The following is a 13,351-nucleotide window of genomic DNA, read 5'->3' as shown; positions in this document are numbered from 1 at the left end:
CGTGCTCAGAGTCATCTTAGCCTGACCTGATTTGAAATGGAAGAGGTTTTAAATCCCAAAATACACAGAGAAGAGCCCCAGTTGTGGCTTAATGATGCACAGTCCCATGTGGATCCCTGTCCCCAGGCTCAGCCTCCTTTCCCCAAGGCCCGCTGCTGTGGGAATGGGGTGGCCTGGCTGTTTGGATGCTGCTGCTTGGATGATGCAAACCAGCACTGCCACACATCCCTGTCCTCCCCAGAGACCAATTTGTCTGGCCCCAGCCTCAAAGCACTGCTTCATCCAGACAGGGAAGGCATTAACTGGGAGCGTGAGGCACCTGGAGCACCTGGGGCTGCGGGGAAGGCAGGGACAGCAATGCCACTGCGAGGTTACCCAGCAGCTGCAGCTCGGCCTCACTTCCACTCTCACTCCTGCATTGTTAGAAGGCAAAAAAAACCCCAAACCCAACCTGGAAAAGCCGTGTTTGTGTCCTGCCATTTATCATAACCCTCCTGGCAGACAAGTTATATACAAGGTGAGTCTTCCAAGAGAGTTCCTGGGAAAGGAGAGGAGTGAACACGACCAGCAGCATCAGTGGGGAGCAGGAATAATGCAGATTATCTGTGGGACTTAAACCTGCCCCTTTCCCAGAGCCTTTCATCCTATGCCTGCAGCCGAAGTGCCATCAGCTCCAGGGCTTGGTCCAGCCAAAGATCCCTCCTAGAGCAGAGTGTGTGTTTACAACAGGGAGATGAAAAGCCAGGAGTAGTTTTCATCTCTGCTCTGCCCCTCAGTAGCATCGTTAATTGGGGCTCCAGCCCTAAATAATCCCCCTAATCTGTCAGATCACAGATTACCAACATGAAAGCAGAGCCTGAAGCTCCCCAGAAGCAAATCAATGCCCGGGCTGGAAGAGTCCACAATTAAAGGCAGGGAAAGCTGAGGCCCAGAGGGGTCAGGCTGGGACTGACAGCACTGTCAGGAAGGTCCTGACTGCCCAGACTGCAAGTGGGCAGTTCCTGCAGTGTTTTGGGGTTTTTCCCTTGCGGCAGAAGGCAGGATTTTGGATTTTTTATCTCCCAGCAGCAGAGTCGTGGGGCCACAAGTTCAGGGCAGGAAAGGCTTCCCAAAGCTTTCTGGCTTCTTTCCTGCCCACATCCCTGTCTGTGTGTTCAAGCACTCTGTTGTAGGTGATTATCACTTGTTTGCTGAATAACAAGTTTGCTGAAGTTACCTGGGTGCCAGAAAAACTGGTGGTGGTGTCCTAGGAATGGAGGTGACACCAGCTGGAAATTCCTGTTCTCCTCACACCCACAACTATTTTTAAAAAATTATAAATCCCTCTGTCTTCATCCAGAGACTTTCAGTAACCTACAGGACCCCCAAAGGATCAGTTAGTGCACTTCATTTTTCCTCAAGGAACAGATCAGATTTGACTTCTTCCCTCCGAAAGAAATGGTTCAAACCCTCCCAATCTTCTGATCTATGGTACCCTGGAAGATGTTGCATGAAAACAACTTTGCTGTGCTTTCAACACGTTTCAGGATATCCTGACAGGGGTTTTCAGGCACTTTTAAGCTCATGTTCAAGGTGTCTTGTTTGCAGTTGCTGTTCCCATCCCCTGCTGCAGTTGAGGGGGGTTAACACTGTGGGATCTCCTCGGATGTGGGAGCTGCTCCTGGACGCAGCACTCTGACCCTCCCCTGGGACCTGAGGGTGGCTTGGAGTGTTCCTGCTGCAGGAATTACGTCCCAAGCCACTCCTGGTTCCCTTTTCCCTCAGATTTCGCTCAGATTGTTGGAATCTTGCCTGCCTTTAAGCCTGAAATGATTGCAGGCTTCACCCCTCTCACCTTCTATATCCTCCTCCTCTTCCTTTCATTTCTTTGGTAAGAACTGGGACAATGAGAGCCGTGAACCCCACGTTCCCCTCCTTGTTCCCTGCCTCTCTCCTGTTCCAGAGGTGCTGCCTGTCCCTGGCTGGACTGGATGCAGTCAGTCCCTGTCACTGTGGCTGGGAGTTATTAAACATTTCACCTCCCTGAAAGCCCTGACAAGAACCTCATTTCAAAGGCCTTTCACACACTCTTTAGCCCAGATAAGGCTTGAAGGGTGAAGAGGCAACAAAAAGCAGCTAATCCACTTAACTGCCAGGGGAAACTTCACCAGCCAAAAGAGCAAGTGGGTTTTTGGGATGACTTCTCCCCAGTCAGATCCTGGGGATTTCCAGCAGCTGCACAATCCTCCCTGCTCGTGTTTTCTGGTAATGAATACTAACGATCCTTCACTTCGATTTTAATTGCCTGCCTATCAAGCTTTGTTAATCTTCCCCATTTTCCTTAATCTTTCATCATGTCACTTTTTTTCCCCGTGTTTCTTCTGTGTTGACAAGGCATTTAAACATTTCGCCAAGCAGAAAAAGAAATAAGGGAAGAAAAGAAAGAAAGGAAGAATGAGAGAAAAAGAGATCATCCCCTTTGCATCTGGAATGCTCCTTTTCCAGATTAGAAAATGAGTGGCTGTGGTGGTATCTAATTAAAACGAATAGTTTAATTAGTGAATATTGAGATCCCCATCCTTCCAAACCAGGAAGACTGAGGGCTGCTTCAAAGTCAGGCTGCTCATAATCCAAGCAATCCTTGCAGCTCAGACGGGTTTGCTTCCAGAGGGAATCTGTAACAGCATTTTAGGAGGAATTTCACCCCAGGTTTGATTGGAGTTTTGCTCAATGAGGAAGGTTTTGACCAGAATCGTTGCCGTGGTCCAACTTCTCCTGATGTTTGCTGTTTTTACCCAAGAACCAGCCTGGAAAGAGCTGCTCTCCCTGTGGATTTGCCATTCCAACAGGCACATGCTGAAGCGTGGCTGGCTCAATTTAGTTTCAACTCAATATAAAATGAGTCAGTGCAGAAAAATCCCCCTGAGCTGAGCATACCTGGCTGTTTGCACATGGTGCTGGCCCCAGCTCTCCCATCCCTGGCCTCAGGAGCAGCAAAGTCCATCTGAGAGGTCTCCAGGAGGATTCCCCTGGCCCCAGCCCCTGTCTGGGCGTCTCTGGCTCCAAGCCTCCCGTGCCCCTGAGCGCTGGCTGTGCTGAGCAGCTCCATCAAGGAGATGCTCCCTGCTGCCTCTCCGCTCACCCAAATGTGCTCAGACACCGAAAATCTGCTCTGCCTTCGCAGGGAGCTGCTGATGTGAGCTGGGCCTCAGCAAGAGAGAGCAGGCAGGGATGCAGGCCAGGAGAGGAGTAAACAGCGCTTTTCATTTTAGGGAGTAAAAATAACTCCACCTGCAAATTGTCCAATTACAGAAATCCCACTCCAAAATCTTAAAATTGAGATCCCATCGTTCCAAATGCATTTATCCCTTCTTAAAACTCCTCCACGGCGGTCTCAATTACTGAGCCATTTTCAGTGCTTTGACAGGTTTGTTACTGGCAAAAACTGATGTGAAGTTTTGGGTTTCTCATCCACCTGATGGAGCTTTCCAGGGCATCCTTACCTGCTTTTTCCTCCAAAAAATAACATGATTTAAACATTCTTTAAAGCAAATGAAGAAGATTTTCGTTTGAGGGGTGGTGGTCTCAGACCAAGACCCTCTGAAGCCAGCCCAGCCCGTGACCTCTGCCCAAGGAAAGGGACAAGAATCCTCATTTTGGAGGGATGTGAGATAACAGATGCTGCATGAGGAGTCTGCTCAGAGCTGTGGAAGTCAGACACTGTTTTTAAACAGGACACTAAATACCTCAAAATGTGGGATTGTCTCAGCTCCCTTGCCAAATTTGCCATATTCTGGAGACTCTGTGAGGAGTTCCACGGCTCATTTGCATATTGTGTGAAAGCAACATTTCCATGCACAGCTTAGACTTTGGAACTCCTTCCCTGTGCCCTTCCAGGAGGAACGTAACAGCGTTTTCTGGGACTCTCTGCATTGCTGGCCAAGAGACCTGGATCTGGAGCCACACAGACATCGAGGGTTGCTTTGGAGACAGACATTGAGCAGCAGCAACCAGCAAAAATTAAAGTTACAAATCCTGGCTGCAGCTGCCAGAAAGTCCTTGCAGGGGAAGGATCAAGCAAGGGATGGAGAATGTAGGAATCACTGGGGAAAGGGGTGAGCTCTCTCTTCTCCCATTCCCCGCCCTGGAGATTGATTCAGGAATCACTGAGGAAGGAATTGTGTCCCACAGAGACTCCTGGGCTGCCTCAGTGCTTGCACAGCACGGCCGCTGCTGTTGTGCCAGTGCCCTCAGATCCTGCTGCGGGCTCCTTCCATGCACAAAGCCCATGGGCAGCTTGGCAATTCCCAGTTTCTGAGAACGAACGCCAGGAGAAGGGAGGCTGGCTGGGGCAGTGGGGCAGCAGGGCTGGCAGCAGCTGGCAGAGAGGGGACAGCACCGTGAGGGGCTGTGGGTGCTGCTGAGGGCTCTCCATGCAGGAGTTTGGGGGACTTTGCACAGCCCCTTCCCACCCTGGCAGCACAGAGCGCAGGAGGAGCTCTGCAGAAGAGAGAAGTGAGAAGTGGGAGGGTTCCAAATCTCTCTGAGCTGCAGATTTAGAATGAAAACTTTTAAATTTTTTTTCCCAGGAAAATCCGAGGGAGTGTTTGTGGCCAAATCCCTCCTCTGTGGAGTCTGCTGTGTCCTGACAGAGCCTGGGGGAGCACACGGAGTGATGCTGGCAGGGCTCTGCTCACCGGGAGAGCTCCGTGCTGGGAGAGAAGCGCAGGAGAAACCCCGGCTCCATCTCAGGCTCCCCTGGGACAGGAGTTCCATGGGGACCAGCGTTGTTTTCACATCTGCTGGGCCCTGAGAGGCCCCCAGGTATCAGGGATGTGTCCCCAGCTGCCACTGCTTGTTGTCACCACCGGAGTCTTCCTGAAGCCAGGCAGCTGCTGCTGCCTTGATTAAGCGGCTCTGGGCAGCTCCTTAACGAGGAGTTACAGCAGCAGCAATTACAAGCTCTTAATCCATCCCAACGTGGGAGTGGAGCAGGGTTTGCTCTCAAAAATAGTGCTGCAAACTGGGCCACAAAGCAGGGAAAGGAGAATCCTGGGAAGAGCAAGGAGTCAAAGTGTGTGATGAGGATGTGGAGGGAACAGAGAGGGGAGCAAGGCTCAGCAGGAGCAGCTGCCTTGAAGTTTCAGCTGCTGTGGGTCAGCAGAGTGCAGAGAATGAACTGTAACCATCTATCAATCTATAAATGACATTTACCAAGCTGTTAACCTGCCAAGAGCCGTGATGCTGCTAAAGAAAGGGTTCAACATTCACACGAAAGATGTAGAATTTATTCTTTGTGTCTCTTCCCTCCCCCGTTTTTGGCAGCCCAGTTTCTCTGCTGCCCTTCCACCTTTCTATCATGAACACAAAAAAACCCTGAAGTCACCCATGGACGGGATCCTGGTGTTCCCCAGGGAATAATGTCTGATGGCAGCTGGGAGCTTTCACGAGGCTCTGAAGGCAGGAAGAATTATTCGCTCTGCAGTTCGTCCAACTTCTCCTCAGGACTGAAAAATGCAGGCACAGGTGAATCTGTCAAACTTCAAGCACACCCAATCCTTCAGCAGGGACCCGGTTCTGAGCCGCCAGCAGAGGAGGAACTTCTCCAATTGAAAAAGGGAGGGGGGAGTTTGCTCTGTTTCACGCAGAGCAGTTCCTCGTGTTCACCTGGGGGAAATGCGTGTCCTTCACAAAACCGAGCCAGTGCAACATTCACCAGGCAAATTGTGTTTGTTTCTGTGAGAAGGAGGAAATCCAGAGCAGTTAAGGATGGCTTTTGTATTTCAGATATTTAGAAAATATCTAGGAAGTGTTTGCATTGATATTTAAACCCTCTACCCCAGACATTCCCAATCTTCCCTGGGCTGGGATTTGGCTGCATGGAAACCTTAGTTTGGCATCTGTAAAAAAAGTGTTTCATTTTCTCTTGTTGGAATTCTGTATTTTAATAGAGGAATGCAATCAAAGAGACATGCAAAGCTGGTTCATAGAAAAACTGAATTGATTGGTCTCTGCTGCAGCCACGTTGAGAAGTAAGAGAAGGTCAATGGTCTTAAATCAGGAGGTCCTGTCAGAGACCTCCATCTAATCCCCTAAAAGGAGGGGTTTTCCTCATTTCTGGCTCAGTGCAGAAGCCAACCCCCAAATTTAATTCAAGCAGTGGCTTTTGGTGCAATTGCAGCCCTAGACATCAAATCTCTTGGGTTTTAATGCCTCAGAGGCCAATTCTGCTTCCTCTGCTGAATAGGAGAGTAAAAAACAAAGGATGGGAGAGGCCACATCCTCCCCCAAACTCCCAGCAAATGTCAGGTAATAAAGCACCCGCTTTGCTCCTTCTCAAAAGGCAGGAAATAGGCAATTTTACTGCTGGCCCCTACCTGGGTAGGAACCTGCAGGATGGAGCTTCAAACCGGTGAAGGTGAGAGCTGAAAAGGTAAAAAGTCACTTTCCTGTCCCACAATTATTCTCACAAGAGCTGAATGTCAGCAGAGGTCCTGAGACGAAGTGCTGCTCGCTCTGCCAGCCTGCTCCACTTCAGCTCCTCGTGCTCCACATCAGAGAAATTACTCAGTGCCACAATTAAATCCCTCCAGTCCCGCTGGGCCCGGGTCACAGCCTCTTCAGGAAAAAGGAAGGGTACTTGGAGCTCTCCTTTAAAAAACTAAATTACATTGGGAAGTAATTGCAAATTATTGTTGCTATTATTATTTATTGCTTCCCGAACTGATAAGGTGTGCATGATCTGAATGCTTTCAGATCCTCCCTGCACTCAGAGATGGGTTCTTGGAGGCCAGGAGTCTCTGTGAGGAAGAATACATTAGAAAATGCTGGGTTTATCGCCAGTCCTTTGTTTTTTTTCCTCCCTGAATGGGTTCTGTGAGCTTTGCATTTATCATGAGGGGGGAGAGGCAATTAAAATACAGCCATGGAGAGGTGAGTACTGACGCTATAAAACACAGCTAAGGAGAAGACAAGATGGACCTCCCTGCTGCTTCCTCAGGCAGGAGGGGAAGAGGGATGCTCTGTACTCCTTGGCAGAAAATGGGATATCACTGCCAGCCAGGAGATGGGTGTCTGGGTGCAGAGCAAGGATTTAGGCCCAGAAAAAGCATTTCCAGTGGAAGGCTCCTCTCTGCCGCTCAGAACTGCCCCAGACTCTCCTGGGGTTGAATTCCTTGTGCCCATCTCAGCTGGCAGAAGGCAGCCGGGGCTATTTTCCACGGAAACTCTCTGCCAGACACAGGAAAACAAACCTTTATCAAATCAGCATCTCTGTGTGGAGATGAAAAACAGCCCAAGCCCAAAAGGTGTGGGGGGAGTCATTTGTCAAATATTTGAACCGTTTAAGGTGTGGAGGATTAAAGTGGGTCACCACCACAAGGCTGAGCACTCCCACCTCTCCATCTTCTCCATGGATCTTCCTGCTGCTTTCTCAGGTGTTTGCTGCAAAGCTTGGCACTGCTGAGCCTCCCCCAGCTCAATAATGCCCAGTGTGGCACCTACAGCTTTGGGAATGTTGTCCAGAGTTGCTCTCTGAGGGGGCACAGGTGGGATACACCCATTCCTCTGCATCCTACACAGCTCTGCTGGTTATTTATGTGTTCATTTCTTTCTTGCAAACAGAGAGCTGCATTCCTTTGGTTCTTCAGAGCAGCAGTGGTTTCTCCCCAGCAGCATTTTCCTCACTCTCAGCCACCTTCCACTCCCCCGTGGCTGCTGCAGCTCGGGAGGCAACCCTCCCATCCCACCAGGAGGGTGTGTAAACAGCTCTGCTCCCTTTGCAGCTGCATCCCCACATCACTACCTGTGCTTCCCCCCAAGCCCTGCCAGTTTTCCTGCTCCAAAATACAGGAGCTTTTCATCCCCCCACTGCTGCTTGTCGGGGTTTGTGTTCTGTACTGCTGTCACCGTGGCCGCAGCGCTCCCCGGGGCTGGCTCTGATCCCCATCCCTGACAGACGCTCCCTGAGACACAGAGACACTTCAGCATGAGCTGTCACTGCCCCGAGAGCCCCTGAGAACACCTGCAGCTCCAGGGGAAGCGTGCTGCACCGCAGGTGTGTTTTCCCAGCACGCCAGGAAAGCAGCTCAGATGTGGCAGGGAAGAGGAGCTTCAGAGCTCGGAGATTGTTGTGGCGAAAACACTTTGCTGGTGCTCCCAAAAGCTTTTTAAAGGCATCCTGTGAGGACATCAGGGTGTTCTGAGAGCGTCTGCTGCTTCTTTGGTACCTCTGGGGTGGGCAATGAGCAGGTGACAGCACAAAAGCAGAGCTGGCAGCGCTGACGCTGCCCCTGATGCTCCGGGAGCCTGGGTGGCGATGCTTTGGGCCAGCACTCCCATTCCAGCTCTGCCAGCGGCCTCTGGAAAAGCATCCAGCTCCTCTGAGCCTCTGTCCTGTTTCTGCCCAGAGCCTGGGACAGGGGCTGTCCCCGTGTCCCAGTAACAGGCCCTGCCCTCCCCCGGCTGCCAGGGGGCTGTGACATGGGAAAGAGCGCTGAGCCTGCCTTTCTGCCTGCCTGGGAACGCGGGCAGGGCCAGCGTCCCACTTGACACCCGGAGAGAAAAGGCACAGAAAGGAGATGGGATTTGCTCCAGGTCACACAGCGGAGCAGTGGCCAGGAACAGGAGCCAGCTCCCACTTCCCTTCCCAGAGCCCTGTCCCCGCTGTCCCCCCTGCTCTCTGCAGATCCCTCCAGTGTGGGCTTTAATCACCAGACCATGTTTGTTTTCATGGCCGTGCATTCCTCACCCACACGATATCGGATCCTCTTTGCCCTGCTGGGCCAGGTGGGTGGACAGCAAGGAGAAAATTGTCTCTTTTCCCCAAGCCTTTTCCAAGCTTCCTGCTTGAATCCAGCACTGAGAATTTTGTGACCCCTTGTCCCACTCACCATCCCTTGTCCTGGGGCAAAGGAGGCCTGCAGAGCATTTAAACCTGAGCTGGCAGACAGGACATGCAGGGCACTGTCTGAAGGAGACAGAGTGAAAAGGGGCTGAAATGTGCAGAGTGCTGACGGGAGGGAGGGAGGAAAACAAGCCCTGTTCCCAGCAGGAGGATGCATCACTGTGTCACTGTAATTCAGCGTGATGGGTGCTGGAAAGGCCCTGCACTCCTTTAGCCCACGTTTGAACTCTGGGGAGGAAGGAGCTGACAGGCTCCCTGCACCCCTTGCTGGGTTCTGAGCAGGATTTTTTATTTGGAAGGGCAGCACCTTGTGCAGAAAAGGCTTCCTGCACCCCCAGCAGCAGGGCCAGGAGGGGATTTGGGGCTGATTTAGACACATGCAGGGCCAGAAGGCACCAGAGAACAGAGTGCCAGGAACCACAGGCTGCAGCCAAGGCAGGGAAATTATGTTTGGAAGCAGAAGGCACCAAGGAATGCAGAGAGGTAACAGAGCAGGGCGATATCAGTGACTGACAGAGCCTCTGCTGCTGCCACTGGTGACACTGATGCACGTGACACGGAGCAGAGTGTCCTGTGTCCCACTGGGATCGGGCCTGGAAGCGAGACCAGGCAATGCTTGGCTGTCATTTTAAAGCATTTAGAGATTTGGCCCTTAAACGCTCAATTGTGGGAGTCAATGCTCTTCAATTCAGTAATTAGATGGTTTTAACAATGTGAGATATTAGGGGGAAATCCTTCCCTGTGAGGGTGGGGAGGCCCTGCAATGGATTTCCCAGAGAAGCTGTGGCTGTCCCTGGATCCCTGGCAGTGTCCAAGGCCAGGTTGGATGGGGTTTGGAGCAGCCTGGGACAGTGGAAGGTGTCCCTGTGCACAGCAGGGGGTGGAACTGGATGGGCTTTAAGGGCCTTTCCAATCCAGCCCATCCCATGATTCCATGATAATGGATCCTATCTAGTTTCCTGTCAATATTTTCATCTCTCCTCCGTTTATTGTGCAACTCTGTGTGCTGGGTTACCCCGGCAGCCACCACCAGCCCCTGCAGGACTGCCAGGCCACAGGCAGGGAAGAAATCCAGCCCCAGCCACCCTTCCACCCCAGTTCAGTGGTGAGGGACTGTGGGAAGGAGGAATTCTGCTCCCAGGGAGTCACGGATCAGCGGGAGAGCTGTGCCATGACCACCTCTGCAAGGGCAGCTCTGCCCATGGAAATCAGGAATTTCATGATCCAAAGAGCAGTGGGAAGTGGTGCTGTGTTAGCCAGAAACCAGAGGCACAAAATGGTTTTATTTCATCCCTGGAGGGGAACCTTGGCTCACTGTTCCATGTGCACACAGGTTTATCTCCACATGGGGGAAGTTTAACTTCACCTCCCTGCTGCATCCGTGTCAGATCCTTGTGCTCTGCACAATCCAACAGCTTGGGGAGCCTGCAGGGAAACCTCCCATCCACAGCACTCCCTGAGGAGAAACACCTCAGAAAAGGGGCAGGCAATGTGCTCAGTAGGGCTGAGGACACTGTTCCAATGGGTGCTGTGAGTCAGCAGCCTGCCCAGGGCACTGCGGGGTCCCCATCCCTGGAGGGGTTTAAAAGGATGCGGATGTGGCTCCTGGGGCCATTGGCAGTGCTGGGAGAACTCGATGATTTATGGGGTCTGCTCCAATTTAAATGATTGCAGAGTTCCAGAGCATCACCAGCAGTGCCCACCGTGAAGTCACAGCCAGCAACAGAAATACAGCAAAGCCCTGGAACGGTGAGGAAAGATGCTGCTGGAATTTCCCTGCTTGGCCAAACGAAAGAAACAACAGAATTACCAGAATGTGCTCTTGAATACCCCTAAATTAATGAATTACAGGTACAGGAACTACGGGGTCACCCTGGAGAGGGGGAGGATGCCCTGGAAGTGCTGCTGTCTCCAGCCATGGGTGTCCTTCCTGTCACTCCCTGTGAAAGAGCCAGCCCACGCCGAGCAGATGCCACAGGCTCTGTCACCAGTGCATCCCAACCTGAACAAAGAAAAGCCGGATTTAGCCCAGCTGAGCTGAACTTTAGCTGAGACCAGTGCCACATCACCATGGCAACAGCAAGGCCTGTGCTGGGGAGCACCTGACTGCTCTCCAGCCTCCATCCCTGGTGGGTTAAACCATCACTTTTCCAAGGAATCACAGGATCACTGAGGTTGGAAATGCCCTCTGAGACCATCAAGTCCAAGGTGTGCCAAATCCCCACCTTGTCCCCAGCCCAGAGCACTGGGTGCCACGTCCAGGCCTTCCTCGGACACCTCCAGGGATGGGGACTCCAAACCTCCCTGGAGATTTTCACCAAACCCAAAATTTCCTGTGACAATAAGATGGAATGGAGACATGGGAAAAGATATTTGGAGAGACAGAGGCATTAAGAGAGTCCTGCATCCCCGTCCCTGAAAGATTTGGACTCGTGAAAACCTCCTGGTGTAAGCTGGGCTTTGCTTTGGGGGAGCTGAGCAAGGATGGAGCCGCTGTCACCACACCCCGGTGGTGGTGCTGTGGCAGGAGGAGCAGGAATTGGAGCCAGCAGCCTTTGAAGCTCCCTTAGAAGTGCATGGATTTCCCAGGGATGGGCTCCTGCAGGTGTTCCCTTTGTCCCATCAGCTGCCACGCTTTGGAACCAAATCAAAGCCGGGACGTTTTTACAGAGCTCACTTTTATATCCTCTCACTGCCTGATCACAACGTGTTCAACTGGGAATTTAGGCCAAAATTGCCTTTTAACAATAGGAGAGCTCCATGTTTTCCTGAGAAAACCTCCAATCCTGGTGCTATCAAACCCAGCAAATTGGATTTGTCTCCTGGATGCAAATGCCAGCAACCCATCACAGTTAATTGTAAGTTTTCCTTGCAGGCTGTAAGCGATGGGATCTCGCTACAAAAGACATTTCTGATGTAGGGTGCTCTGTAAATATTTATGTTCTTTCAGTGGAGGAATGCCTCGCAATCAGACAAACCACACAAAGGCAAATGAACTCATCAAAAGAAACCACAACTGAAACGCAAACATTATAAAAACAGAGGGGGAAGAAAGCCTCTCTTCTGCGAGAACTCCGAGCCCAGGTGGTGCTGGGGGTTTTCCTCAAGAGAAGATCTTTTTTTTCTACTCTGCAGGTGCTTCCAGATGATGAACAGGATGGGAAATCTGGCCCAGTCCAGGTTGAAGCTCAGGATTTAGTGGAATTTCAGTGTTTTGTCAGACACAAAGGCTGTAATTACTGACTAGGACATAATCACCACTCACACCCGAACCCTCCAACTTTCATCTGTGTCTTTGGTAAACTTCACACCTGCTCTGAGCCGAATATTTTGCCTCCTAATCACAGTTTACACCCTTTCCTCCTGAACATTTGGTAGCAGCAGGAAGGGAAAATCTGTGTTTTGTCAGTTGAAGGTTTCTTTATTTCAGCCTTGTTTTTTAACACTATCAGCTAATCCCCAGCACCGAAACAACGTTGGAACTTTGTCAGGAGTTTGCTGCTGATATCCAGAAATATAATTGCATTTATTTATCTCCCGCCTCCAAATTTTAATGGATTTTTTTCCCTCACAGATAACAACAAGGACACAATGGGCCATAGATAGGCTGTAAATGTAAAGTCCCAGTTTTCTTCTTTCTTTTGAGCTCCTCTTGGGACAAATACCAGCAGCTCAGTAGGACCAGGATTGCAGGAATGTCCCAGGAAAGCTGATGGGTGAGCCCAAATCCTGTGTCCCTGCAGGAAACTGGATTCCACCCTGATGGTGCCAATCAGAACTGCCCTTCCCTGCCAGGAGACTTTGGAAATAATGAATTTCCAGGGCAAAATACAAACGACCTTCATCAGACCCCCCTCTTTCCCTCAATTTAGGACCCCATTATCCCACACGTCTCAGAGTCCATTCCCTGACGGATGAGCCTGTGCTGAGGGGAATTTGAGTTTGTCAGACCAGAGCTGCGGTACAATGGATCACTCAATTCCCGGGGAAACGCCAGGGATGCTGTCGGGAGCTCTGACAATGGGTTTGTGCAGCACAGCTTGGGCTGTGGAGCACGGGGAGGTGGGCAGCTCAGAGGAGCAGCAGGCAGGAGATGGTGCTGTGGCTCTCCAGGAAGCCAAAGCCTGGCACAGCCGATCCTCAGAACTCCAGAAGCCCCCAGGGCTGGCAAACACTGAAACAAAGCCCGTGCCAGGCTGCTGTGGGGCGGCTCAGGTCACACCTGGCTGGGGCTGCCCCGTGCCGAGCTCCAGCGCTTCCTCCGGGAGCGCCTTGGCAGGGTTTGCCCAGGGATTACAATTCCCAAAAGCTGCCACGTCCCGGCCCAAGGCCAGAGCTGAAATCTCAAAGCACAGCGTGGAGCCACCGAGTAAGGGATGAAGGGGATGTGTTTTCCTGCCCATATTCACCTCCAGACACTTCAAACCATGCACCAGCTGAGGCTGGGACAATCCAGAGGGTTTGGGA

This window comes from Aphelocoma coerulescens, chromosome 24, assembly GCF_041296385.1.
Source record: "Aphelocoma coerulescens isolate FSJ_1873_10779 chromosome 24, UR_Acoe_1.0, whole genome shotgun sequence".
NCBI lineage: Eukaryota > Metazoa > Chordata > Aves > Passeriformes > Corvidae > Aphelocoma > Aphelocoma coerulescens.
The sequence above is the reverse complement of the archived record's forward strand: the minus strand, read 5'-3'. Positions refer to the sequence as shown.